Source organism: Lepisosteus oculatus, chromosome 18, assembly GCF_040954835.1.
Source record: "Lepisosteus oculatus isolate fLepOcu1 chromosome 18, fLepOcu1.hap2, whole genome shotgun sequence".
Classification (NCBI taxonomy): domain Eukaryota; kingdom Metazoa; phylum Chordata; class Actinopteri; order Semionotiformes; family Lepisosteidae; genus Lepisosteus; species Lepisosteus oculatus.
Genome location: NC_090713.1, coordinates 3,200,002 through 3,227,881, shown reverse-complemented (window position 1 = coordinate 3,227,881; position 27,880 = coordinate 3,200,002). Strand labels below are relative to the sequence as shown.

The 27,880-nt window shown below is 42.6% G+C and overlaps 1 long non-coding RNA gene across 7 annotated transcripts in view; it reads right to left on the bottom strand.

The window, feature by feature from the left end:
* Nucleotides 1-2,592: 2,592 nt before the first annotated feature.
* The window catches only part of LOC138224133 (uncharacterized), a 56,779-nt gene continuing 31,491 nt past the window's right edge, over nucleotides 2,593-27,880 (bottom strand). For 2 of the 7 annotated variants that reach the window (XR_011182473.1, XR_011182477.1), the window contains 2 exons: nucleotides 19,725-20,974; nucleotides 18,580-19,304 (listed from right to left, as the gene is read on the bottom strand). This is a non-coding gene — a long non-coding RNA (uncharacterized lncRNA). Of the gene's footprint in view, nucleotides 3,974-4,122; nucleotides 4,359-18,579; nucleotides 19,305-19,724; nucleotides 20,975-27,880 lie in introns of those variants that run through there. The other 5 variants (XR_011182479.1, XR_011182474.1, XR_011182478.1 and 2 more) reach the window with 5 other exon arrangements.

Here is a 27,880-nt window from a genome sequence, read left to right as displayed (position 1 = left end):
AATTAAGGCATACACCCGACACCAGTTTCATACTGACGTGCAATTAAGGCATACACCCGACACCAGTTTCATACGTGCAATTAAGGCATACACCCGACACCAGTTTCATACGTGTAATTAAAGCATACACCCGACACCAGTTTCGAACGCCTGTACACAATACCGCGAATCACCGCCTGCCAGACCAAATTCTGGGCTTACAGCAAACCACCCATTACATACACCAGTGTCTTCCCCGGGCCAGAGGTATCCAGGAACTCACGTTTACTCCGTCATCTCGGGCGATTCTCGCGGGGAGCAGAGACTTCCCAATCGGTCAGAGATAGTCGGGACTTTTTTTTTAAAAAGAGGAGTCCTTACCTCTTAATAATGTGAGCGCTGACCGTTTCTCCTGCCGATGGGAAGTTCTGCATCTTCTGGAGCATCCGCCGACTACGCCAAAATTGTTGTAACAGAAAGATTAAGGTTCTGGATCCCACTTGTTGTTTAGAAGTCTAAACCTCATACAGAAAAGGATTTAATTTAAACCAGTCTTCACATCTTTCTTCACATTAGTCTGTTTGATCTCCCTGGGTTTTTGTGGGTTTCCTCCAGGTGCTCAAATTTGCTCCCAATTTCCAAAGACATACTGGTAGGTTGATTGGCTTCTGGGAAAACTGGCCCTGTTGTGACTGTGTGTCTGTGTGTGATGGACTAGCATCCTATCTGGGATGTATCCTGACTTGTGCTTGTTGCTTGCTGGGATAGGCTCTGACTCCCCAGCGGGGAATACTTTTGTCCTGTATTAGGATTAGTCAATTGAGAACAAATTCTATTTGCAATGATAACCAAGAGACTTGTTAATATAGCAGGGTGTGAATTAGATACGTTTTGGTCAAGGGTACAAGTGCAGACTCCTCCTGAGACCTTAACCTATTGGCTTTCTCTTCACTGTCCTTTTTATTGAAAAGTGTGAGCTTCATCTATGTGTTGCATTAAATTAAATTTGATGTAATTTTGGGGTGTTTCCTTTTTATGTGAAATAACAATGGAAACTATAATTGATGGTTATCAATAATTATTAATTGACAATAATTAATTATTATTTGTTGGGAAATATTCCCTTAAAGCCAAGCCCTCAATTTGAGCCCTTGAGTACAGAATGTAGATCGCCTGTCCTATCAGTCTTATCCATCTTCTCAAAGATGACAGGACAGAGCACAAACTATCAGCTGCAGATTATACATACTGAGCTGGAGAGTCAGCAGTCAAACACTGGACAGCAGCTTCTAACCAGTGAACAGATTTAATGTTTCTTTCAGTCTCCATCTAAGTGTGACTTTGTTTAGTTAATCTGCAGTAGAGTAATTAGTGCACATGAATATTAATAATTGTCTAGAGTCTTTAAAAGGGACCTGTAAGCTGTTCTATGTGCCAGAGAAAGAGAGACAGATTCTCAGAGCAGGTAGAAGAGAGTTAAACCCAGCCCTTGTGTTATGATCAAGACAGCAGTGTTAGAGGGAGAGGAGCCCCTGGAGACTCTTCTCCATCTGGGCTGTCCTGCCCTGGCCCACCTGCAGGGCTCATCCTGTCTGTCCAAATCCTCCCATCAGCAGCTTTAGTTTCTCGCCTCATCTTGCGATTTTGTAGCCAAAAATACCCCAGGGGTAGTCTTAACTGAGTGAGAAGTCTGTGGGTGAGCCGAGTTACTCTAGGAGAAGAGTGTGTGTAAGCAGAGTTACTGTAGGAGAAGAGTGTGAATGAGAATTTTACTGTAGGAGAAAAGTGTGAGTGGGCAGAGTTACTGGAAGAGAAAAGTGAGAGTGGGCAGAGTTACTGGAAGAGAAGAGTGTGAGTGGGCAGAGTTATCGTAGGATAAGAGTGTGTGAGTAGATTTACTGTAGGAGAAGAGTGTGAGTGAGAAATGTACTGTAGGAGAAGATTGTGTGAGTAGATTTACTGTAGGAGAAGAGTGTGTGTGAGCAGAGTTACTGTAGGAGAAGAGTGTGTGTGAGCAGAGTTACTGTAGAAGAAGAGTGTCTGTGAGCAAAGTTACTGTAGGAGAAGCATGTGAGTAGATTTACTGTAGGAGAAGCAGCAGCACTCATTTGTCGTGTGGAAGAACTGGAGGAGTTGATGGCATCAAGTAGTCTGGCATTCTAATACACCTGAAATGAGCTTCTCTGAGTGTCAGAGCAGCTTTTTAAGAAAAGCACAGCAGTTACAGAACAATACTGACCCATAGATGTATAATATCTAGAGTGATGCATACCTAAAACTGATTTATAACTAATAAGAAAGCAATATATTAAATTGATGGTGGTGTTAGTATTTAAAAAAAATGTTAGTTCTACCAGCACAAGAATCAGAAAAAAGACCATCTACAACACAGACACACAACACAAAGAGATACACAGAGATTATAGAAACTTGTAAACATCTATACAAAACGCAAATACACACTCACATCCCACACATTCCAGACATTAGATAGACTAATAGCTTCTTTCACTGAGAGAAGTTGTGTATTTGCTCTTGGGATGAGTGATCGGGCATGAAAATGGCTGTTGGTCTTTCAGTTCAGCTTGCCATCAGGAATTAGAAACAGCAGGATCAAATTTTAAGAAAACATTTTATTTTTGAGGAAACATGCACTTGCTAATATCACTATTGTATAATGTCATGTCTATCTTTGACAATGCAGGCTTTGACATGATAACTGCAATACTCATCTGCAGACTTACTATATAGTGTAATGTTTATATTTGTAAAATGTCCAGGTGATGTAAAATTAATAAAATCTGAGATTATGCAAAATCTTAGTATTGCAAAAGGCATTAAAACCTGAGTCAACTTATGCTTAAACATTAGAAAATTTCACAGGGCGGCCAGAAAGACTTAGATGTGTGTGTGAAAGCTGCTTAAACAGTGCCCTCCAGTGCTGACTGCAGGTCAGTATCAGCCTGTATTGTGTGGAGAGGCTGTTGGACCTTCACTACTCGCACAACAGATGTTACGACTGTGAGATATTTAGATACAAGAGAAGTGTAGCCGGACTACTGTCCCTGTGGAGTGAAAGAATTGTTTTTCCCCAAACTGATCTTTAAATTACTTAAAGTAACAAATCTCCTGCTTTAATACCACCTGATCAGAATGAAACACTGGTATCTAGAAACTAAGATCTAATTTTTTAATGCATTAGGCTTTGTGGAAAACTTTCTGAATCAACAAGAAGTGGTTGAAACATGCAGCTCACTTGTCATCATTATCTTCAAGATGATTTTTCAAAAGAACAAAAATATCCTTATTTCAATTACTTTAAAGTTTATGAACTGACTTTGATACACAAAGTGGAGAACAAATGACATTAAACTGGATGAGTGATGGGTTTTTAAAGTGGATTCTTCTATTGAGGGAGGAATTTAGTGTATAATCTCTACGTTTTCAATAATTTTAGTGGAAAAAAACAGTTCCATCAAGAAACTAAGAAACGGCAACACTAACCTAACTGAATTCAAATAATTGTCTGAGATTTCCAGTGTGTTTGTGTGCAACTCCACAGGCTGTGTCCTGTGTCTTTGCCTTCACCCTCAGCAGCTGCAGGAGGTCCCAGCTGCAGCAGTGCAGTCACTGTGCAGTCCTGCTGAGGGAGGTTTTTGTACGGGTGTGTAACACTGTGTGAAAACATTACCACTGTGGTAACTCTGACAATAATAATCTGAAGCATCTTCAGCCTGGACTCCTGTGATGGTCAGAGTGAAGTCAGTCCCAGATCCACTGCCACTGAAACGCTCTGGGATCCCAGTCTGACGGTTAGTTGCTCCATAGATCAGGAGTTTAGGAGCTTCTCCAGTTTTCTGTTGATACCAGGCTAGTAAGTGCTTAGAGTTATAAATGTACACTGCAGAACTGGTCTTACAGCTCAGAGTGAGTGTCTGTCCAGGAGCAGTAGATATTAGTGGAGTCTGAGTCACAGTAATCTGTCCACTGGATTCTGAAAAGGAAAGATAAAACAACCTATGAGGAGGAAAAAACTAAAATTATTTTATAAGGTATTTTTTATGATTTCACTGTTTTCATGCTATACTCTGTTCATTTTAGATATCTTATTTCTAAAATAATTTCAAACCCATTCATTCATACCCTGAACCCAGATGAGGAGTGTCCAGATGAAGATGGTGATGAAGGTCATTGTTGCTGTGGGTTCGGTTGCCATGAAGCGCAGCTCTCAGTCAAGAAGTGTTAAACTCACAGGGCTATAAACACTCCCAGAGCACTGAAGCATTTGCTGCCAATGCAAAGTGTCTCTTCTATGCAAATCATCTTCCTGGGTTCAGCAGCACTTGTAGCCAGTCAGTGCTGGAAACACAGGCTTGGTGCTGTGTGTTTTGACAAAACAAGATGAGCAGTTTAGCATTAACATTCCCAGGACAGCAGGACTGGAGAGAGAACAGCTTTATATGGAGCAGAGGATGAGACCAGCTGAGTCCTTATTCTACTCAATACAGCTGGAATGGGGTGTCAAGAGTCTGGTTAAAGCAGCACTTGGCTCTGTGTGTTCAGACACAGCAGGACTATGAGGCTAAATTGAATAACTATGTACCAGGGATTTAAACATGGGGTAAATAGTTTTATATTTAATTTGTCAATATTTGACATTAATCAATGTCCTCACAGCATTCACATAGCAGTGATTATATTTCTTCTCATTTAAAGCATTTTGTTTGCAGAGGTGAAGAGTGAGATGCTGAATACTTGTGACAACTCTGATATTCAAGTTGTTCATTTCCCTGCTCTGAAGAAGGGAGCCCTCTGGTGCGTTTTGTTTTTGAAATGATCAAAAACAATTGTAACGCTTACCTTGTTATACCTAGGTAATTAAGGCATGGGTAAACACATCTTATAAGACCACGGAGAGGAGAGAAGAGGCGAGAGACAGCAAGAAGAGAGAGGACAGGGGAGAAGGACAAGAAAAGGAGAAGCGGGAAAGTAGAGAGAGGAGAGACCACAAGAGAGGAGTTGGAACTTGCTTGCAACAGGCGAGAGCCCCTACTTCATGATCATCCAAACAAAACCTGACTGGAGCTAAGTATTTGAACCTTGCTAGAGAAAGCATGATATTCTGTGTTTCTAGGGAACTTGGGTTTCCTGGGTAAAAGATACCTCATTCTTTCCTGAGAGATAGGGTCCCAATTATTTTGTGGCACTGGGGTGCAGAGACAGATTTAACTGCAGGTTGTATTGCATCTTTTAAGAAGGCAGCTTATCTTTTATGTGGCCTCTGTAGGCATTAAAAGTAATACTTAGTAGAAGTCTGGGGTTTTTCTGGGTGATTAGAATGTTAGGCCTCTGAAATGCCTTGTTTGTACATAGTGTAAACATAGTAACTTGTGTTATGTTGTGTGTAGTGTAGTGTTTGTCTTTATAATCATTAATAATATGTATTTGTTCAACCAAGTGTGTCTGGATTATTAATCTTTTCACCAAAGCTGTGTCAAAGAATTCAACGGTAATGACCAGCTTCCCAAAAATTCCCATTTTTCACAATTTTCAGAACCCCCCATTTGGAGCAATATTATAACAATATGTCTCATAGGCAGATATGGACTTTGAAAGAAATTATGCTGTTACGTCCCAGTGTGTGTCATGTGTGTTTTTGTTGCCATGTTCCACACTTCCTTACTTTGGTTGTTCTCCCTCCCCATTGGTTCGTTAATTCATTCACTTTGCCGTATACCTGTACGTCATCAATCAGCTTCTCAGCCAATCAGAACTCAACGTTTTCAGTATTTAACTTGGTGGTTTTCAGAATAAAGGGGCCTTTCGATTGACTTTGGTTCTGCTCGTCTCAGCTTCGCTTCAATTTCGCTTCGCTTCTCGTTTTGCTTCGGCTTCATTTCTCTTGTATTTTCGTATAGCTTCAGTTGGTTTGTGTCATCTCCTCATACTTTCGTTTGTTTGTATTATCTTTACTTCGCCATTACCTTGCCCAAACGTCTTATATCAACCTCTGTGCTCTTTTGTACCCTATTCCTTGTCTACTCTCGTTTTCTCTTATTTGTATTCGTAGGTTACTTGTGTATTTGTGTTAACTTTTGTGTAAAGGGGTAGTTTAGGTCGTCTGGTACATTGTGCACACATAGTTAGTCTCTGTATTAGTAACACTAGTTTAGGATGGGTGAGTGCCTTTTATCTTGTATGGTCTTGGGTAGTTAGTGAAGGTTTAGCTAGGGCATTAGAAGACGCCGAAGACCAAATGTTTCGGGTTTCGTTTTCGTAGTTAGGTCAGCTTTCCCTCACTTTATTAGCCAGTTGGATTTTATTTGTTGTTTTCTTTCCTTCGGCACTGCTCAAATTCATTTTCCCTGTGTTGTTATTGTGTCCTGTAATTATACCAGTCATTTATTCACTTTAAAATAAATCTCTTTTGCATCAACCTTGTTGTCACGCTTCCTAAGTCCCTCACCAGAAACCCACCTGCATCCAAATCCATCCTTAATGTTACACCCTTTTACCCCTAGACACGTGGGGTTGTAACATATGCTTAGAAAAATGTGTTCCAAAATACAGATTGTAAATGGAAGATTGTGCTAAAAAGTGAGGAGGTTAGTTATACACAGCGTAAACAGAGTGGGAGTTAGCTCTTACTGGAGAATTTAGAGAACTTTATAGAATTCAGTTGTATATCCATCACTTGCCTGGGCATTTGCCTGTCTTAATGTTTTTAAGTGTAGTTTTAAATTCATCTTTAGTTATCGGAGAAAGAGGGATGTTATTCTGATCTTAATTAATTAAGCTTTTAAAAGTATGATTTAGTTTTACCAACCATACCCTTTACATCATTTGTACTGTATAAATCTTGATAGAATTTGGCAAATAATCTTGAACTATTTTGGTTCTTCTAGTAATTGATTGTTTTGACTTTTATCTTGTATTTATAATAATAATGCCTGATTTTTTTAAAAAAATGTTCTTTAACCAATTCTGTTCCTGATAAATGTTCTTTGTTCTTTTGAAAGCTAGATGTTTAGCAGCCCTTTGGCCACTTTCATAATATTTCAGTTTAGTAAGAACCAGGGGTTTCTCACCATGTACTGTTAGCAACTCTTCCAAATGCCTTCCTCGTTCTGATTTAAGGTATTAATCCATCCATTTTCTAAATACTACTTCTAATTCAGAGTATCAGGGGAGCCATACTCTATCCTGGCAAGCACAAGGAAAGATACGCACTAGAAGGTACACCAGCCCATCGCATGACACACACACAAACACAGATACATGCGTACTCACAGCAGGGCTAATTTTCCCAGAAGCCAATTCACCTACCCCATGCCCTTGGATTGTGGGTGGAAACAACAGGAAATGCAGGAAGAAAATACAGACTCCCCACAGATAGCAGCCCTGTTCTGGAATTGAACCCAAGGCACTCTATCAATGTGCTGCCAGTCTCTGATATTCGAAGAGTTATTTTCCTGCCCATGGGGAGTGTTCCCTCTAGAGGTATCTGATGTTAATTTACTGAAAATATTAAGGGAAGATTTGGTAAATTATAATTACAGTCTATTCCCAGTGCTCTCACAATGAGGGAGCATGCATTTATTAATTTTAATTTCCTACTCTGTCTTAGTCCAAGTCCACAAGGTGCAAGATGAGCAGTTTAGCATTATTAACTCCCAGGAAAGCAGGACTGGAAAGAGAGTAGCTTTATAAGCAGCAGAGGATGAGACACAATCAGATGAGCCCATATTCCACTCAACACAGCTGGAACGGAGTGGAGTGTGGGGACTCTGTAATTGGGCTGTGTGTTCAGATACAGCAGGTTCACTAACAGCTCTGACATTAGCACCCCCTGGACAAGAGGTAGCTTAAAAAGAGTCCAAATCTTAAATGCAGAATTTAATGGACATACAGTATGAACTGTTCTGTAGTAGTATGTTAATCCAACAGCAGTAATTTCATTGTTTCCTCACTGACTCCAGTAATCCCAGGGACTCTAGGTTTGATGCAGAGAGATTTTTAGGCCCTGTATCATCTTAGTTGAGCTCCTATGAGTTATTTTAAGTCCTTTATTCATGATCTCCATCCATATGTAATTTCATCAAGACTCCTGCCTGTCTATACATATAAACAATACTATTCCTACAAATAAACACTGTAAAAAAGTTCCGCCCCAGGCCCCAAACACAGACTTTACCCAAGATCCAATTCCCCAATTTTCAGTATAATAGTCCTGATATTTCTGTCCCTCATTGTAAATGTGTTGGGCCAGATCTGAGATGTGCTCAGAATTATCAGGGATATATGACTATACGGACGCGGTCACCAGCTATATTAAATACTGCACCGACGCTTGTGTACCAGAAATGAAAATTAGGTCATTTCCCAATCAGAAACCGTGGTTCAACCACGACATTCGCAATAAAATAAAAGATAGATCCACCGCGTTCAAATCGGGGGACAAAGAGCTGTACAAGAAATCACGGTATGCATTAGAAGAAGCCATAAAACGCGCCAAACGGAGCTACAGAGAGCGGCTCGAAATGCAGTGCGCTGACACCCGGAGGCTGTGGCAGGGATTACAGTCAATCACAGGCTACAGGGGCTGCAGCCAGGAGATTGACACGAACAACGCATCCCTGCCTGACGAGCTGAACCACTTCTATGCACGCTTTGATGCTCTGAACACGGGCACTGCTGAGAAGACCCCAAGTGTGCAGGGCGAGTTTGTTCTGAAACTCTCAGAGCAGGACGTGCAGAAGACTCTGAGCAGGGTGAAAACCCGTAAGGCTGCAGGGCCTGATGGGATACCACCTCGCGTCCTGAGGACATGTGCAGCCCAGCTGACCACAGTGTTTACAAACATCTTTAACTCCTCCCTGTCACAGTCCATGGTCCCCACTTGCTTTAAAAAAAACCACTATTGTTCCAACCCCCAAAAAGACAAAAGTGACATGCCTGAATGATTACCGCCCAGTAGCATTAACATCTGTGGTGATGAAATGCCTGGAGAAGCTGGTGTTGTCACACATCAACTCCTCCATCACAGAGTCCCTGGACCCCCTGCAGTTCGCCTACCAGAACAACAGATCAGTGGATGATGCTGTCTCCCTGGCTCTGCATACAGCCTTGGAACACCTGGACACTAAGAACTCGTATGTGAGAATGCTGTTTGTGGACTACAGTTCAGCATTCAATTCCATCATACCCAGTCAACTGGTGACAAAGCTCAGGGGATTAGGTCTGTGCAACTCTGTCTGCAACTGGCTGCTGGACTTTCTTATCGAGAGACCACAGGTGGTGCGGATAGGCAATAAAACATCAACACCACTCACCCTGAGCACTGGAACCCCACAAGGCTGCTGTCTGAGTCCAAGGTTGTACTCCCTATTTACTCACGACTGCACAGCAAGACACAGCAATAACCGCATCATCAAGTTTGCCGATGACACCACTATAATAGGACTGATCAGTGATGATGACGAGTCCACTTACAGGGATGAAGTTGTACAGCTGCTTAGGTGGTGTCATAGCAATAACCTGGACTTGAACATAAAGAAAACGAAAGAGCTAATAGTGGACTTTTGGAGACACAGGCCACACACTCACAGCCCACTCAGTATTGATGGAACGGAAGTGGAAACAGTCACCAGCTTTAGGTTTTTGGGAATTCACATCTCTAAAGATCTAACCTGGACTGTGAACACTGACTCTATCATGAAGAAGGCTCAGCAGCGCCTTTATTTCTTAAGGTGCCTCAAGCGATGGGGGATGCCAATACATGTGTTGGTGAACTTCTACCGCTGCACTATCAAGAGCGTCCTCACCAACGGGATCACCGTGTGGTATGGCAACACCTCTTCGCGAGAAAGAAAGGCACTGCAGAGAATGGTCAATATGGCCCAGAAGATCATTGGCTGCGGTCTCACCGAGATTAAACAGCTCTACGAGGACCGCTGCCGTGGTAGAATTCTGGCCATCACAGAGGACAGTCACCACCCCGGGCATGAGCTCTTCACCCCACTGCCCTCAGGCAAGAGATATAAGAGCATACGGACACTTACCACTAGATTCTTCAATAGCTTCTATCCACAAGCAGTGAGACTGGCGAACACATTTAGCCATCCCCCTCGGACCACACCCACACCATCACCATCTACCTCATTGTAATTTATTTATTGTACGTCTCCAGTCATTGTTTACATGTCTGTATTGTTTACATTCAAACTGCCTGCATGTTTACTTGCACATTGTCTATTGTTTGCACATTGTCTTGATGCACTGTTTGCACTTTGTTTTGTTTTTACACTTGTTTTACAATCGAGAGACTTTCTGTAAGTAAGAATTCCATTGTACCAGTACCGGTTACATATGGCAATAAAGTTCAAGTTCAAGTTCAAGTTCAAGTTCATATGTGCAGCATTCAGTGCCAATTACTGCACAAGTTCCTCCTTGGGCCGCCAGTACATAATCTAAAGCTAGTCGGTTCTGCATGGCCACTGTTCTGAGGGCTACCATCTCATCATTAACAGCCTTCAGACTAGATGAGGTAGAATTTGCTAATTCTTCTAAAGTCGAAGCCATTTGAATTAACTCTCGACTCAGAAAGTTCATGCCGGCTTGTGGAAATATTATACCTAAATAATATTCCCAATCAGCCAATTTTCTTTGTGGTCTGTGGTTAGGTCCGAAGGGGGTGTGGGTTTGAACACGGATATGAGGAACCACATATCCTAAATAACATGAGCCAGACCACTGGGCTGGCAACCATGGGTAGGCTCGTTTTCCACAAATGAAATATGTTCCGTTTGGCGCTCCCCATGCCTCTGAAAATAAGAAACTTATACCGAATTGTGGGGTGTGCCGATCCCATCCTGGAATTTGGAAGGTAGAGGTGGATATATTTGCAGCGATGGTAAGGTTGCAACGACTCCATCCAACCAAGTGCAGACCATTAGTGTGCTGAAAACATATGTTTCCCTCACGTTCCTTATTTAGAGTCAGGTATGGTGGTGTATGGCTTCTGTTATATTTAGGAGCGTAAGAGCCTGTGAAACTCGTGGGCTCTAAGCCTCACTCCTGTAGATATTGTAATGTTGTGCAGGTTAAAGCTGTGTTATGGCAACCCCCATAGTTTGTCATATTAAAATCTCCTAAATTATCCCTCCAAATGATCATGCCTATGACTTCCTCGAGACGCCAAGGAATGGCTCCCATAGGAAGTCCTCCCTGTACATATTTGGGTAATGCGGCACACACCCAGCAGGCACTTTGGTTGGTTTTCTTAGCTGTCAGATAGGAGAGGCCTAAAAAGGAATTAATTCCATGTTCTCCTTTGTGGGAGAGATGATCATTAATCCCTGCGGAACATAGTTCTACAGCAACAATTATCATTATTGACAGAAATGATTTCATTCTGGGTCTGGGGATGAGGCTCGTCGGCAGTGTGACGCGTGGATCCAACGATCTTTTCCTTCCACTCGAACCGCAGACTCGGTTGTCAACAGGATCTGGTAGGGTCCGTCCCACCTGGGCTGGAGAACCTGTGAAGGAAATTTCCTGATCCACACCCACTCTCCTGGGATGAGGTCGTGCCCTCCTTCAGGTGGTGGTCCCCACGCCTCCAGGACCTGCTCACGGGCTCCTTGGGTGGCCTCTGTCAGCAACTTGCAATACTGTAACAGAGAATCAGTTAGTATACTCAAGCCTACTCTGTCATGTCCTGGAGAGTCACTCAGTCTCATGGGACGCCCCGTGATCACCTCAAACGGGCTCAGCCCCACTATTCGATTTGTCCCAGCCCGGATGCTGCACAGTACGGCGGGCAATGCATCCACCCAGGGGATCCCTCCCAAGTGGTACTTTGTCAATTTAGCTTTCAAAGTCCGGTTCACCCGTTCCACCATGCCGGAGGACTGCGGATGATGAGGGCAATGCAAGTCCCATTTGATCCCTAGTAGGTCTGCCACCACCTGACACACATTTCCAGTAAAATGTGTGCCCTGGTCTGAGTCTATGCAACACGGGAGTCCCCATCGGGGAATTACTTCTGTCACGAGATATTTGGCAGTTGTCTGCGCAGTCTCTCGTTTGACAGGGACAGCCTCCACCCATCTAGAAAACTGGTCCACCATCACTAGGAGGCCTGTTTTCCCTTTACAGGGTGGCAGTGAACAATAGTCTATTTGCCAGTGTCTAAAGGGTCCCTCGGGTGCAGGACGTCGAAGATTAGGAGCCCGAACCGGCGGTGCTCCAGAGGCTTTTTGGCACTCTCCACAGCGTTGTACCACATCAGCTGCGAAGGGTGTGAAGCCTGTGCCCACCCAGCTCTGAGCAAAGCGTCGAGTCATTTGGCTAACACCTGGGTGCCCTGTGGAGTGTATTTGTTGTGCCAGGTAGGGCATTAGTTGCTTGGGACAGGCGGGTCTGCCTGTACGCTGGCACCTCCAGGTCCCATCCTTCTGCAGCCCCACATTGCGTTCCATCCAGGTCCATTTCTCAATCCTTGGAGCCTGGGCCTGGAGCTCGCTGAGCTGTTCCGTCCGGAGTGCCTGTATGTTCACTGTGCAAACTGAAATAATCTGAAGAGGTTTTTCTATAGCCCACTCCTCCCATTGCCCCAGGGCAGCTTGACGTGCTGTCCAGTCTGCTAGCTTATTGCCCCTGGCCTCGGGAGTGTCCTCTCTGCTGTGGCCCTTACATTTGACTACAGCTACCTGCTTTGGGAGTTGGAGAGCCGCAAGCAGCTCAGACACCAGATCTGCATTCTTTACCGGAGTGCCAGCAGAGGTTAAAAAATCCCTATTACTCCATAACCTTCCAAAATCATGGCATACTCCAAATGCGTATCGTGAGTCTGTGTATATTGTGGTGGTCTTGTCTTTTGCTAATTTACAGGCTTCCACCAAAGCTTTCAGTTCAGCTCGCTGTGCTGACGTGGGAACCTCAAATCTTCCCCCACATTGGATATCATGTTCTGTAGTCACAGCCCAACCCGCTTTCCTCTCCCCACTAGAATTTATGAATGAAGTTCCATCAGTGAAAAGGATGAGGTCTTCATTCCTTAGTGGTTGCTCGGCTATTTTGATACCCTCATCTTCTCCCATTGCCCAAACATCACAGCTGTGTTCTAACATGTAGGCTTCTGATGGGTCAGGTAACAATGTGGCTGGATTAAGAGCTCCTTCACGTTCAATGGTAATATTTGGAGCCTCTAACAAGACCTGCCACTTGCTCCATCGTATCGCATTAACCTGACTGACCTGATTCAGGGACATGAGGGTGTGTACCGCATGTGGGCATCGAACAATCAGTTGTTGATCTAGCACTATGTTATTGACTGCCTGTACTGCTAGACAGACGGCCTGAACGGCTCGTAGACATGGTCCCCAGCCCCTGGCTACCTCGTCCAAGGACCCAGAGTAATACCCTACCGGGCGGTACCTACCCCCATGTTCCTGTGTTAGTACAGCTGTCCAAAATCCATTCTTTTCACTTACGTAGAGGTAGAATGGTTGGTCTGTCTGAGGAAACCCCAATGCAGGAGCCTGTAACAGAGCTTGTTTTAAATCATTAAAAGCATGTTCAGCTTCAGGACTCCAAGCAATAGGATCAAGGGACCTCCCTCCCCCCTTTAATAGGTCTGTAAGTGGTTTGGCCCTTTCAGAAAAAGCATCAACCCAATTTCTATTGAAATTGCACAGGCCCAGAAATGATCGGAGCTCTCTCACCGTATTGGGACTAGGGTGTGTTCAGATTGCCTGGGCCCGATCTTCTGTCAATTCCCTTTTTCCCCGACTAATCTTTTGTCCCAAGTAAATTACGGTGTCTAGGCATAACTGTGCTTTGCTATAACTAGCCTTGTGTCCTTTTTTAACCAAATGGTTGAGAATAATTTGGAGGTCCTTCTTGTGGGTTTCTTCGTCAGGAGACGCGATTAAAATATCATCCACATATTGGATAACGACGGAGGACACTTGAGGCAGCTCCCGGAGATGCCTCCGAAGTGCCATGTGATACACGGTGGGGCTGTTATGAAACCCCTGTGGTAACCTGGTCCAAGTATATTGTTCTCCATCTACAACAAAGGCGAACCAATCTTGTACCTCTGGGTGTAGAGGAACAGACCAGAACCCATTAGCCATGTCAATTACTGAAAACACCTGGTGCTCAGGGGTCAGTAGTTGAAAAATAGCAGAGGGGTCTGCTACTAAGGGGGTGAGACGGTTGATGTGTTGATTAGCTTTTGAGTAATCAACTGTGAATTGCCATGCTCCGCTGGCTTTCTTTACGGGCCATATTGGACTGTTGCTTGTACTATGTGTTTTTCGTACAATGCCTTGAGTCAATAGTTTTTGTATTACTGGTCGAACCCCTTCCTCCGCCTCTTTGTTGATTTTATATGGCTTTGTGTATGGCGGGGATTTCCCAGTAAATGTGGCGGGTTCCATATCCAGAAGCCCGCATTCGTCCTTATCCATAGTCCAAATTGGATGCCCTTTTAGTTCGTCTTTTTGGAGGGACCAGATGTTTACCTCCACCCTCTCCTCATGTACGGTTAATGTAACCCCTTGTAGGTATTTCAGAGCATCCCATCCCAACAGATCTGGGGTAGATCCTACCCACATGACAGCATTAAATGTTACCTCCCCATCTCCTAGTCTAATCTTGAGTTCTTGAGTTTCTCTGAGTGTTATTCGATTACCCCCTACACCAGTGGCCTCCAGCTCCCTCCCTGTGAACATGACACCACACCGTTTGGCTGACTGTTCAGATAAACACGATAATTGAGCCCCAGTGTCCCATAAAAGTGACATTTGAATCCCATTAATCGTGCATTGTAATTTGAGCTCTTTTTCACTCAGTTCCTGAGATAGGCGTAGGGAGGCCACTAGGGGGAGTCCTAGTTTAAAAGCTCCCTGATAGCGCGTTTGTCTGCTTCGCTCAGATCCTGTAATTGTGACAACAGGTTTTTTTGCCCCTCTCGATTCGAGGGATTGAAAGGGGGATCTCGGTATCTTCCAAACCTGCCCTCACTGGCTAATCGCTTTTTGCAATTCTTTTGCCAATGTCCGAAATTTTTACAATAATGGCACCGAGTTGTAATTTCGCTTTTTGGATTTAGTCGGGTGTCCGGGCCAGTTCCACCCTTCAGTATGGGGGGTGTCCACCCTGTTTGTATTGCCCGCACCTTAGCATACATATTTCTCTCGATTTGCCGTGCCATTTTAACTATTTCCTCAAATTGTTTAGTCGTATCTTGCCCTACTTCGGGCTCTTTTAACTGAAGGGCTTTGGCTATATCAGGCTTAAGACCGCCCAAATAAATTTGTTTAATTACAGCAGAGGCGTCGCTATTCACATCATCTTCGTCACTCAGTCCTGAGCATTCCAGCCAGAGTGTGACGAAGCGGTCAGTGAAGTCAGCCACATCCTCGCTTTCTTTTTGCTGACACGCAGATATCTTTTTCCAATCTGTTTTTGGTGGATAATTTTGTTTAAGCCATCGCCAAACCCATTCCCATCGCCCTCCCCTGCCGTTATCCTCACACAATTGTTTAAGTTCTCCGACACGTTTTTCCCCTGTCCTTCTGAGGATCATAGCGGCAGTCAGGGGGGAGATACCATAAGTATCTTTTAATTCCTGAAGCGCACTCCAGGTTCGCTGCATCCCTAATTTTGGGTGCGGTACTTCTCTAGCCCACCGGTCAATATCCTCCGGTTTTGGATTTGATCGTATTGGGGGTTCAGGGAAGGTAGGTGCGAGAACGGACCCCCTCGGCGGGGTGCGAGACGGAGTTAGAGTGGCGCTGTCATCAACGGCACCAGCCCCTGCTACATCAAGTCCTTTCCCACTTCGAGTGAGAGTACAGACCTGCGGGCGCCCTCCCTCTAACAGGGGAGACCCTGATCCGTCTTTATCACACTCATACCAAGTGTTATCCCAATCAGACCCCCCTTCTCCATATGGCCACTGAGGGAATTGATCCCAATTATTTTCGTTTCCTGCCTGTTTGTTCCCCTGTGGGAGAGCAGGATATAACTTAGTCGCCGGCTGTAGCACATTAACCAGTTCAGCGTGACCAGGAGTTAATTCCTTCTTTAATTTCTCATTCTCCTGTACTGCCTCTTTTAGTTTTTTTTCTAGTACCTCTTTTGCCGCGAATAAATTATCTTTCCTCTCATTTAACGCTTTTATTTTTTCTGTGAACTCCTTCTCTTTTCTATCCCATTCTGATTTCTCCTTCATGCTAATCTGCCACCTCAGGTGTCGGCCGATCACCAGGGCTGCAGCTAAATCTTTGTTTTTGTTCCAATGTTCGTACGCTTTTTTACAGGCATCTTCGCCCCAAACTCCTTCTGACAGACTCAGCTTCTTCCTATATTTCTCTTCCCTTTCAGTCAATTTACACTTTTCCGATATGTAATCAGATACTTCCACCACTTTCTCAAACACCCAATTAGCACACATGTTTGGTTTCTTTAGGATTTACTTTTGTCGTGTGTGAGGTAACAGCTCATTCAGTAGGGGGATGTTTTCACTTGGAAAAACCTGTGCATTACTGCACTCATTCAGCTAAGGGCGTCTGTTACCTCCAGATCTAAATACCTCTCAGAGACTTTAGAGAGGATTTACACCGCACTGTTCACAGGTAAGAAACGAGACCTCGAAAACCCCCTTTCTTGATCAGTAATTCACCATCCCCCGAACGCCAGCATCGCTGCTTTTGCCCCGGGGTGGACTTACGCACTGAGCTCAATCAGGGCGATTCTCGGGTCTCAACGTCCTTTAAATCCTGCTACTTAATGCTTTGCTCTTTTATTATGAGGTGTGTTTATGTTAGTGTCGTGCGTGTGTATATGTATTTCACAAACAAGGAAAACACCAAAAACATACATACATATATCTCTTCTACTCCTGTTTCCTTTAAAACAAAAAAAAACCACGCCACGCCAATCTGTGCACGATCAAGGCGTAGCTAATCTCAGGACCCCGGGCGTAATTAAAGCCCACACCAATCCTGGATTATACGTGCATTTAATGCACCACTCAGCTCCAGAACCCCGGGCGCAATTAAGGCCCACACCGATCCCGAGCCACAGAACTCCGGGTGCAATTAAGACCCACACCAGTTCTGACCTTCAGAACTCCGGGTGCAACTAAGACCCACACCAGTCCTGAACTACGTGCATTTAATGCACCACTTGCTCTAGAACCCCGGGCGCAATTAAGGCCCACACCGATTCAGAGCCTCAGAACTCCGGGTGCAATTAAGACCCAAACCAGTTCTGACCTTCAGAACTCCGGGTGCAATTAAGACCCACACCAGTCCTGACTTCACGGTAAGGGTCCAAAACCCGTTCAAAACTCCACGCGCAATTAAGGCATACACCAGCTTCGAACGCCTGTACACAATACCGCGGAACCCCTGCCAGACCAAATTCTGGGCTTACAGCAAACAACCCATTACATACACCGGTGCCTTCCCTGGGCCAGAGGAATTCAGAAACTCACGTTTACTCCGTCATCTCGGGCGATTCTCGCAGGGAGCAGAGATTTCCCAATCGGTTAGAGAGAGTCGGGACTTTTAAATAAAAGAGGAGTCCTTACCTCTTAGTTATGTGCGCGCTGACCGTCTCTCCTGCCGATGGGAAGTTCTGCGCCTTCTGGAGCATCCGCCGACTACGCCAAATTTGTTGTAACAGAAGAAATAAGGTTCTTGATCCCGAGATGAAGTAAAACAGATGAGTTTATTGCATGCAAGGAACAATAAAGCCGAAGTCTTGTTTCCCGCAAGAAACAACAAAACCGAAGTATTGTTCCCCGTACTGTTACAAACTTTTGGGTTATATACAGTTTTCTTCTCCGTTTCTGACGTCACTCGGTCTGATGGTAAAGAGGGGGGTTCATGGTATTTGGCCAGTTTATGATGTTCTGGGCAAATGGTCAGTTTAACATTACACCCAGGGGGGTTCCTAGCTGGCATCTGCAATCCTTATCAGTTAACCCCCTTTCCTGCCATAAACCCCTGCTTGTGACTTGGAAGTCTAAACCTCCTACAGAAAAGATTAAATTCAAACCCCCGTCTTCACATCTTTCTTCATCTATTTGGGAGCAACTTGTAATTCACTCTTGATTCTTCATACTGTGGAACAGCCCTGAGAAGCAGGAGGTAAGGGAAGAAGAGGCGATGTGATGGGATTAATTGAAATATTAATTAAATGTAAAATAAATTGCTAATAAACAGCTGGAGGGAAACAGTCTGGTCTGTTCTGCACTCACTGGGTCTCTCAACGGGGAACTGGGCAGGATTAATCCCTGAAGAGGGCCCCAGAATTTAGAGAGGTCCATGAGATGTGCTTAATGTTTATTTTTAACTTATATATGAAGTGTTTTCATGCATATTATTTTAACTTGACCTGTCTTTGATTTTCCATGTCATTAATGCCAGGCTGCAATGTGATTTTACACAGACATAGGCTTGTGTAAGTTCCTGTTCATTAAGCTGTAGCAACAAAGAAAAATGCACATTGTAGTGGGTTCGATCTGCTCACTTTGAACTACCCCCAACTCCCACACAAAGAAAAACGAATACGTGCGGATCTGTGTAACTAAATTCATTGAGAAGCAGCCATTATTGAACGGTATTATGCTGTTAAAGAGATTTTTGTACACAGTTTGTCACGATCGTCATCCCTCCTCTTAAGGGCGCTCCGACCCTTTCGTATTTTAGTTTATTATGTGCACCTGCCCCTTGTTTTGCCTGTTATTATTTAAGCCCAGCATTCCCGCTATTCCTGGCTCAGCATTGGAAGATGGACACCCGGAAGCCCACCTATCAGCAGGTCCAGAAGACAACCGATGGCACAGGCTTCATCATGGCATCCTGACTGTCTGAGACCGGGTCTCATCCTGCTTTTATCTTCCTGGTTCCCTGTTCCTGTTCCAGATCCCTTTCCGGATTTTAACCTTGTCTGTCTTGGATGAATCTCCCAGCACCTGGACCCTGGATTGTGCTCCGGTTTCCCTTTTTGGACTGTTTGGACTTGTTCACCATGCCCCCCGAGCACCAGATCATCGTCATCACGCCCCCCTGTCTGTCTTCCCATCCTTATTTTCATTGTGTTTTCCCTGTTGCCCTTCTCCAGTCTCTTCTGGATTATACTGTCGGCATAGGGTCCAAAATACGCACTACAGAGTCAGGACTGGCTCCCGTGACACCGTTTAACTTGTTGAATATTCATTAACTTCATGCAGAAGATTCTGAAACTGCACTCCAATGTGTCCACAAGCAGGGACATCGTTAATGACCATGTCCAGTCTTGCTCTGAAAGACAAGAGTGAACACCCGCTCGTGAATGAACACTACATCTCCACCTGTGTCTCAGGTGAAACTGCAGTTTCAGAAACCCCTTTTCAAAAATCCTTGAAGGAGGTCAATTCTTTACATCTAAGATATATAATCAGATTGAAAGATAGAATCATATATGTATTTTAATTTTGCAATAAAATTAGAAATGCATGAAAATTACACAGCTCTTTTAACTTTACCCTAAAATACCAAGGCTTGGTGAAGCAAAGCAGTTGTACTTGTGTGCCTGTGCTTAATTTGTGTTTTCAGTGATTTATGTTGTAAAAAAAGGTTCTAAAGGTGTGAGCCTGGTTAGTACCTGGATGGGAGACCTCCTGGGAAAAACTAAGGTTGCTGCTGGAAGAGGTGTTAGTGGGGCTAGTAGTGGGCACTCACCCTGAGGTCTGTGTGGGTCCGAATGTCCCAGTATAGTGACGGGGACACTACACTGTGAAAAGACACCAGGGTGAGCAGGGGTGTTTTTCAGCTTCCTATCCAAATTTCCCCCTGCCTTTACCAATCATGGATAGATGGATGTTTGCCCCTTATGTCTTCCAGCATCCTGCTGCTGTTTCCATAACATTCATTTTTTACAGAACAATGCCTTGTGTCCAACCTCCAACATGGAGGACCTGACACCTAATGTGGGAGCCTAATCCACTACCCTGAGATTATGAGTCTCATGCTACCAACAGGTCGAGGCCCTTACCAATCATGGCCTCCTAACAATTCCCATCTACGAATTAGCTTCATCACTCTGTTCTCCTCCCCACTGATAGCAGATGTGTGGGGAGCTTTTCTGTAGTCTGTTGAAATGCGTTAAACATTTGCACCTGTTAGCATTGAAGGGATCCTGAAGCCATTAAAGAAGAATGATCTGGAGAAAAGAAGTCAGCATTTTAAAATGAGAGGCTGAGTAACATTTCTAATCTAAGTATTTTGCAGCTATTATAGAATTTAGCATCTGTTTTTCCACAGTAATGGCCAAGGTCCATCCCAGTGGTGGTAAGGTTAGGCTACACTTTTGCTTGAGTGCAGAAATGTTTATTTGGATTGTGAAAGGTGTTTTGAAAATGTGGTGCAATTAGCCATATTGGCTGTTCACAGGTTTGTGGGGGTTTAAAATGTATTTGGATTACAGATGGAGGGGTAAGTCTAGAGCAGGGGTTCCCAACCAGTCGATCTTGCCAGTCGATCAATCGGAAGAACATTTATGGGCAATTAGACTATTTCTTTTTTTCCATAGCCTAAAAATTCATTCAGATCTGTGCATGTAATGTCATACATTTTACTGCCCTTGTGTGTGTTTAGCCCTTGTCGAATGGGTTGTAAAAGTCTCTTCCCTGAGTGCTGGCTGACACTGAAAAAAAAGGATACAGGAGCTCTGTAAATCAAGAGTGTTGTGTGTGCTACATTCTCTTGGTTATCACTGCACAAACCCCACATTCATTATAGTGCACAGAGAAACAAAACAGACTGGCCGTGACAAATTCACCAGCAGTTTGATAAGTTTGATTGCCTATTTGATAGTTGTAGTGTTTGAGCGATGATGAAGCAAAGAGATCGAAAACTTACCGTTACCACAAGGAATGGGAGCATGATTATTTTTTGTACAACTGCATTCAAATCTGGAATGCTAGTGTCTACTAGAAAAAGGGAAATATAGAACAACATTTCAAAACTGCACACAAAACATATGATGTGGACTTTCCTACTAATACTGAGTTATGGAAAAGAAAAGAGGAAAAATTAAAATCTCAGCTAGCAGCAGTCAGTTTTCTCAAAGCCTAATACAAGAGGGAAAGCGGCAATCATCACATTGTTTAGTGTGAGTCACGTCCTGGCTAAATACAACAAGTCATTCAGGGATCGAGAAGTAATAAAAAAAGTATTTGCTGTGGCTGCTGACTTGCTGATTGGAGATTTCAAAAACTAACATTTTTGGCAAGATTCAAACAGCTTTTGCCTGACATTAAAGAGTTTCTCAAGTCATCTAAACATGGTGAACATGCCCAATTAGAGGATGACCAGTAGCTTCTGGATTTAGCATTCCTCACAGACTTGACTGAACTGCTGAATGAGTTGAATGTTGAGCTGCAGAGACAAAATAAAAATGTCATCGACATGATTAGCAATGTCAACACATTCCAAAGAAAACTTTGTTCTCAAGTAAGCTACACCACTCAGCAGTACTGTAAGTAGTTCTGAGTCACGTGCGCTACAAAAGCGATTGTATGTGATTCCGAATTTTTGTTTTTATTTTTTAATGGGGTGTTGGCTGCAAGGGAATATGCAAAGATGAATTCCATGCTAAAAAGTACAAAGAGGAAACACTGTGTGTTGTGAACGTGAATTGGGGTGGAGCGGTGTCACAGTGGCTAAGGATCTGTGCCTGTGGCTGGTAGGTTGCTGGTTCAAATCCTGTGGCTGGTAGAGGAATCCTCCTCTGTTGGACCCTTGAGCAAGGCCCTTAACCCCAACTGCTCCAGGGGTGCTGTACAATGGCTGACCCTGTGCTCTGACCCCAAACTTCTCTCCCTGTCTGTGTGTCTCATGGAGAGCAAGCTGGGGTATGTGAAAAGATTAATTCCTAATGCAAGAAATTGTATATGGCTAATAAAATGAAGTGATGTAAATTATGCAGCAGATGAGACTACTTGTCTTCACCTATGGAATCTTTTGGCTTGTCATCTAGAAAAAACATTATGGTGAAGTGACTTTCCACATAGACCCCCACTACAGGATCAGAAGGTGAATCTACTGTAAGTTACCTGTAACTCCGCTGCACTGACCTGGAAAATACAGAGGTTTTGGGGCAGGAGGCTAAATCCAATTGCAGGTGCATGAGCTGAGCAGGCTATATGTACTGTAGAAAGGCAAACCAAAACACAGTCCAAAGTCGAAGTCCAACAGGCAGGGGTCCAAGCCAAAGAAACTCAGGGCAAAGACGCATAGGTTGACCCAACGGACAGCCTGAAGCTGTAACTATGCAAGCAAGGATTCAGGCCAAGGAATCACAAGAGAGAAAGCACCAAGGGTGATCCTCAAGAGAGGTCCGATGAAGCCAGCCGAGTAGAAACACAAGAGCAGCTTAGTCCTAAGAAAAAGCAATTAGAAGCACAAAGACGTGGTCCAAAACAAACAATCACAGGTCAGAGATAACTAAGCAAAGAACACAAAGCTAGAGACAAGAGAAAACTCTATAACTCAGCGGACAGGCGCTGTCATAACTGGTCTTAAAAAACCTTTCTAGTAATTAATTGCGCACAGGTGAGATTGATCTTCATCCTCATCTTTTGTCACTGCAAAAAGCAAAGTGGGAGCTTGGTTAGCTGCCATGGGGCTTCAGGGGTGCAAACCAGTGCTTCTGTGACTGTGGACATTCTCAGTCCAAAATGTAACAGCAACCAAATTCCAGTTCTCCTTCAAATGTTTACTTACTTTACCTTTAAAATGATTTGCTCCTTCTTCAGCTTGTTAAACCAGGTCATGTTTTATGTGTAAATTAGATACACAATGTATTTTATACAAACTAGACTGGTTTTAGAAATGTACCATTCCCAGATACATGCTAAGCAAAGACTGCAGTCTCACAGGCGTTCCTGTCTTTGTCCGCCGGCTGGGCTGGGCAAAGCTATAAGAAATGACGGTGTTCTCTTTCAGCACAGGATGAAAGAAGGGCAAATGCATTGTCGGTGATGTCATACTGAGACCTTGTGTTAACTCAGTCTGGTGGAGACTGAAGCCATTGCAGCAGTTTATATTGAAAATAAAAGTTAGTGGAGTATACTTCCAACCTATACATTTTCTGACTGCTTTATCCCATTTAGGGTCACAGGGGCACAAGGCAGGATATACAGATGCAGCCATTCAAAGTGCGCAGCACAGACACATACCGGAGGTAATTGGCTACGGCCTCGCGCATCATGACGCGTGATGATGCAAAATACCACGGTACGTGATTGGTTGACTGACAGGGGCACTCGTGGTGCGTTGGTCGGTCGTAGAAAGATTTAAATGTCTTTACTGTGCCCGTTTAGGTATTGAATATTTATATGGAATTTTACCACTGAAGGGAAATCTTAGTAGCTGAGCATAAAAAGAATAGGAGCATACTGTAACGCGTGTGAAGGCCATAAACGATATTAATTTTGGAACATAAACATACAGTATATGGCTGGTCTCGGTACTTTAAAGAAAAAATACACACCGGTATTCCATTTCTCCCTAAACATTGTAAGCTTCGAAGTCTTTAACTAACGTGATACCGGAGTCAACAAGCATACTTTTAGAATTTGATTAAAAGGGAATATAATATGGAATCGCGTATCTAAAGAAATTAATAATGATATAATTATATTCATGTACCGCAACACAAGAATAGTACACGCTGTACATTGTCTGTTGATAATGTTTCTGTAGGGCTTTTTCAACACTCATCATGTGACCTTGCCAGTGGTGCTGTGGGTTAGCTTCCTGATTCACACACCACACACTGGGTGTTTGAATTCAGCCAGAGCCATGACTCTTTTTTAACAAACATTTCTTTGAAAAAATAAAACGTTTCCCTGGGTCGGAGATTAAATAAAGCTTCACTCGCACCAAACAAATTTATATTTCTAAATATCACAACATGTTCGAATTTAAGTCATTTTAATAACAATGAATAGTCACCTAGGCGTTACAATATAAACATTTATATTGATTTAAATCGCGTTTTGATGTAAATCGCAAACGCGTGTTTAAATATATGTGTTTTTTGATTCACAATCAGACAAATGCAAAATATATTGATATCTTCTAAGTATCTTAATAAACTTTCAGCATAGCTTTCTCCCCATTTAGATTTACTTTTCTTGGGATCTTGGGATCAAACGTGGAAAGATTAGATTGTAATCGTTTTTATTTTTTAAATACATTTTAGAAAAGTGTAATCTATACTAAAAAGCTGTACACCGCCTGCTATAAAGATACATATTGTAATACTTTCAGGTTCGGATAGAACGGACACAAGAAATCAGACTTGTGGAGTTAAAGCAAGTTAAAGCCTTGATTTTATATATCACCTTTAAAAGTGGCATCTCAAAGCAATACAGTAGATGTAAAAACAGTTAAAAGGACCTCAGATTACAAAGTAAATACCCAATACTGATTGTACCCATCTGTCATGCTAATAAAGCACCTTGAATTGAATTGAATTGAATTGAATTGAATTGAGAGAAAGAGGGGGAGGAGGGCGAGCGAGAGAGTACAGGCAGGACAGGCAAATAAGATACACTCCACAGACATTCACAACAGCGACATATCATAAAACTTTTGCACATATTGTTAAATTATTACTTGTTTTTCAGGAAGTTAAAAAAACACTTGAATTACTTTTCCAGTCTCTCGAAATAAAATTATTTTTCAAGAAATGTAACTAACGTCGGGCAACGTGTTTTTTTTAATCCAACATTGACAGCCACATCTTAAATCTTGTCAGTCAGCTCTTTTTTCTCTATTTGAATTGTGGCGATTCAAACAACTTGGGATAACAAGTGGTCTCAAAGTCACCGAGCTCACAGAGCTTCAACAACAGATGACAATTTCCTTAGTCCTTCCTTAGTCTTCCTGAAATTGTCAGAATACGAGTGAATAAAAGCATTTTATTAAAAACACGTTTGCGTTTGTTTGGGAGCTATATTATGTATTTTTCATATGTAAGATATAATGATGTGTTCCTGCTTACACATCGCACGACTTTAAAAACTAGAAAAACATGTTTTGATTCACATTGCCTCGCCCACCCCCCCCCTCTCTCTCTCTCACTCTCTATCGCTTGCCCTAAACAGACAATACACAGGGGGGAGGGCAAGCGAGAGAGAGAGGGGTGGGGGGGGGGGTGGACGAGCGAGAGAGAGAGTTTTTTGCCCTATGTCAAAAAGTAACTGTACTTACTGGGTTTTGGAGGGGGGGGGGGTGTCTTTAGCTGGAAATCTCGCCCCCTTCTACTTTGAAAATACCTGTGAAACCAGTTTAATTTGTCACAGCCAGCACTCACACAGAGAGGGGGGGTTGTACTTGCAGTGCATCGGTATAGATGGGAAAGCCAGAGCCGACCGCTAAGCCACCTTTCGTGTTTGGGGTGTTTATCATTCTCAGTGCATAACAAGGAAGATTAATAAACATAAACATAATCTCACGGTTAAATAGTCAAGTCTAGCCATGTGTGAGTCTAGTCTCACAGAGCTTCAACAGCAGATGACAACTTGTGAGTTTGATTAAGAATGAATAAAAGCATTTCATTAATAACATGTTTGCGTTTGTCTGGGTGCTGACAAAGTAAAAAACAATTACTTTTTGACAATGAAGAACTGTGTGCGTGTCTCTCTCTCTGCTGGCGTTTGTAATCGTTTTTATTTTTAAATACATTTTAGCAAAGTAATGTACCATAAAAGTATTGTGAGACATATTTGGGTTAACATGTTCAGTGTTCAGTGTGTGGTAATTTGTTTGGTGCAAGTGAAGTTTTCCCTGGGTCAGAGATTAACTAAAATTAAAAGTGTGGTGTGGACGGCTGAGGAGAGAATGCAGGCTCGCGCTGTGTCTGTTATTCTTTTTGTCTTCTTCTGGCTTGGTCGGATAGTTTTTGTTTTATCAATAAAGTTTGATAATCGGCCAGTGAAAGCTCTGTTGTCCTTCACATGAATGCCTGAAACATTGTACCGAACCCAGGATTTTACAGTATTTTTTCTTTAAAATACCAATAATAGCAACATACAGTTTACATAATATGTTGATGTTCCAAAATTAATATCGTTTATGACCTTTATGACCTTAGTTATGCTCTTTGTTAATGTCTAAGCCGGAACACATCATTATATCTCATTTTGTATTTCTTTTAAAAAAAAATCGTTTGCCCAGCCTAACAGTATTGTTGTTATTGTTTTTATCCTGTAAAGCGCTTTGAGGAGCCACCTTTAAAGGCGACATATACAATAAAGTTCATTATTATTACTATTGTTAATTTGCTGGACAGAGAGGTGAACATTATTACGCAGAAGACAAAGATAGCGATTTACGTTGCATTGTGCATTATGCTGCTGTAATGAAGTTTTAAATAATTAAAAGTCTAAACAGTATCAGCTTTATTTATGGGTGGTAATTTAAAAAAAGTCAAAAACCACACTCAAAATGCAATTAAGAGCTTTCTGGCAAGAGGAGACACCCAAATTAATAATGTAACATGCCATTATTTGTGCATAAATAAGGTTATACTGCTATTTCCTTAGATACGCGATTCCATGGGTTTTTTTTTTTGAATCCCCGGCGGAACCGGGCATCCATAAGAATCAAGTAATAGGTTTATTCCATGCTGAAAAAGAAGAAAGAAAAACACATTCCATAAGAATCAGGGCTTTTATATAGCGCCTTTAAAGGTGGCTTCTCAAAATGCTTTACAGGATAAAAACAACAATACCAACAACAACAATATTGTATTTCATTGCACTTTGACAGATCGTCCTTAAATCAATTGTTGATTTAGTTTGACAGTAACCCTAACACTAACCCTATTTTATTTTTTCAAAGAAATGTTTGTTAAGAAAGAGGTCATGGCTCTGGCTGGATTCAAACACACAACATGTGAATTGTAAGTCAGAAAGCTAACCCACAGCGCCACTGGCAAAGTCACATGGAGAGTGTTGAAAAAGCCCTACAGAAACATTTTCAACAGACATCGTACCACAGCACGATGTGTGTACTATTCTTGTGTTGCGGTACTGAATATAATTATATCATTATTAATTTCTTTAGATACGCAATTCCATATTATATTCCCTTTTAATCAAATTCTAAAAGTATGCTTGTTGACTCCGGTATCATGTTAGTTAAAGACTTCGATGCCTAAAATGTTTAGGGAGAAATGGAATAATGGTGTGTATTTTTTCTTTAAAGTACCGAGACCAGCCATATACTGTATGTTTATGTTCCAAAATTAATATCGTTTATGGCCTTCACACGTGTTGCAGTATGCTCCTATTCTTTTTATGCTCAGCTACTAAGATTTCCCTTCAGTGGTAAAATTCCATATAAATACTCAATACTTAAACGGGCACAGTAAAGACATTAAATATACATATAGATACTGTATACAGTACAGTTTGCATACAGTAATATGTTTATGTTCCTAAATCAATCTCTTTTATGAGCATGTGAAAGGCATGGTGAATCGGAGATTCTCAAAAATTACTGTACTTTGCATGATTGGAAACAAATGCGTGATTGCAAAATGCTGTGGTGTTACTTTTACAAAGACTGTCAATGAAAAAAAGAATGTGGACCAGGGAAATACTTTGAGTTTACAGCTTGTCCAAGGTCATTCATTATTAATACTATTAGTAATATCTTCGGTAAAGATTTTGATAGCAAGAGCTCAAACATGAGAGGTTGAGCTTTATTAGCTCCACCTTGTGGAAATTCCGGATACTATTATTTTACTTGCTGTACCACGTGGTATTATGAGGTACTATATGAGAATTTGCGGTAACTCGCGGTAGGCTGCGTCAAGCGCA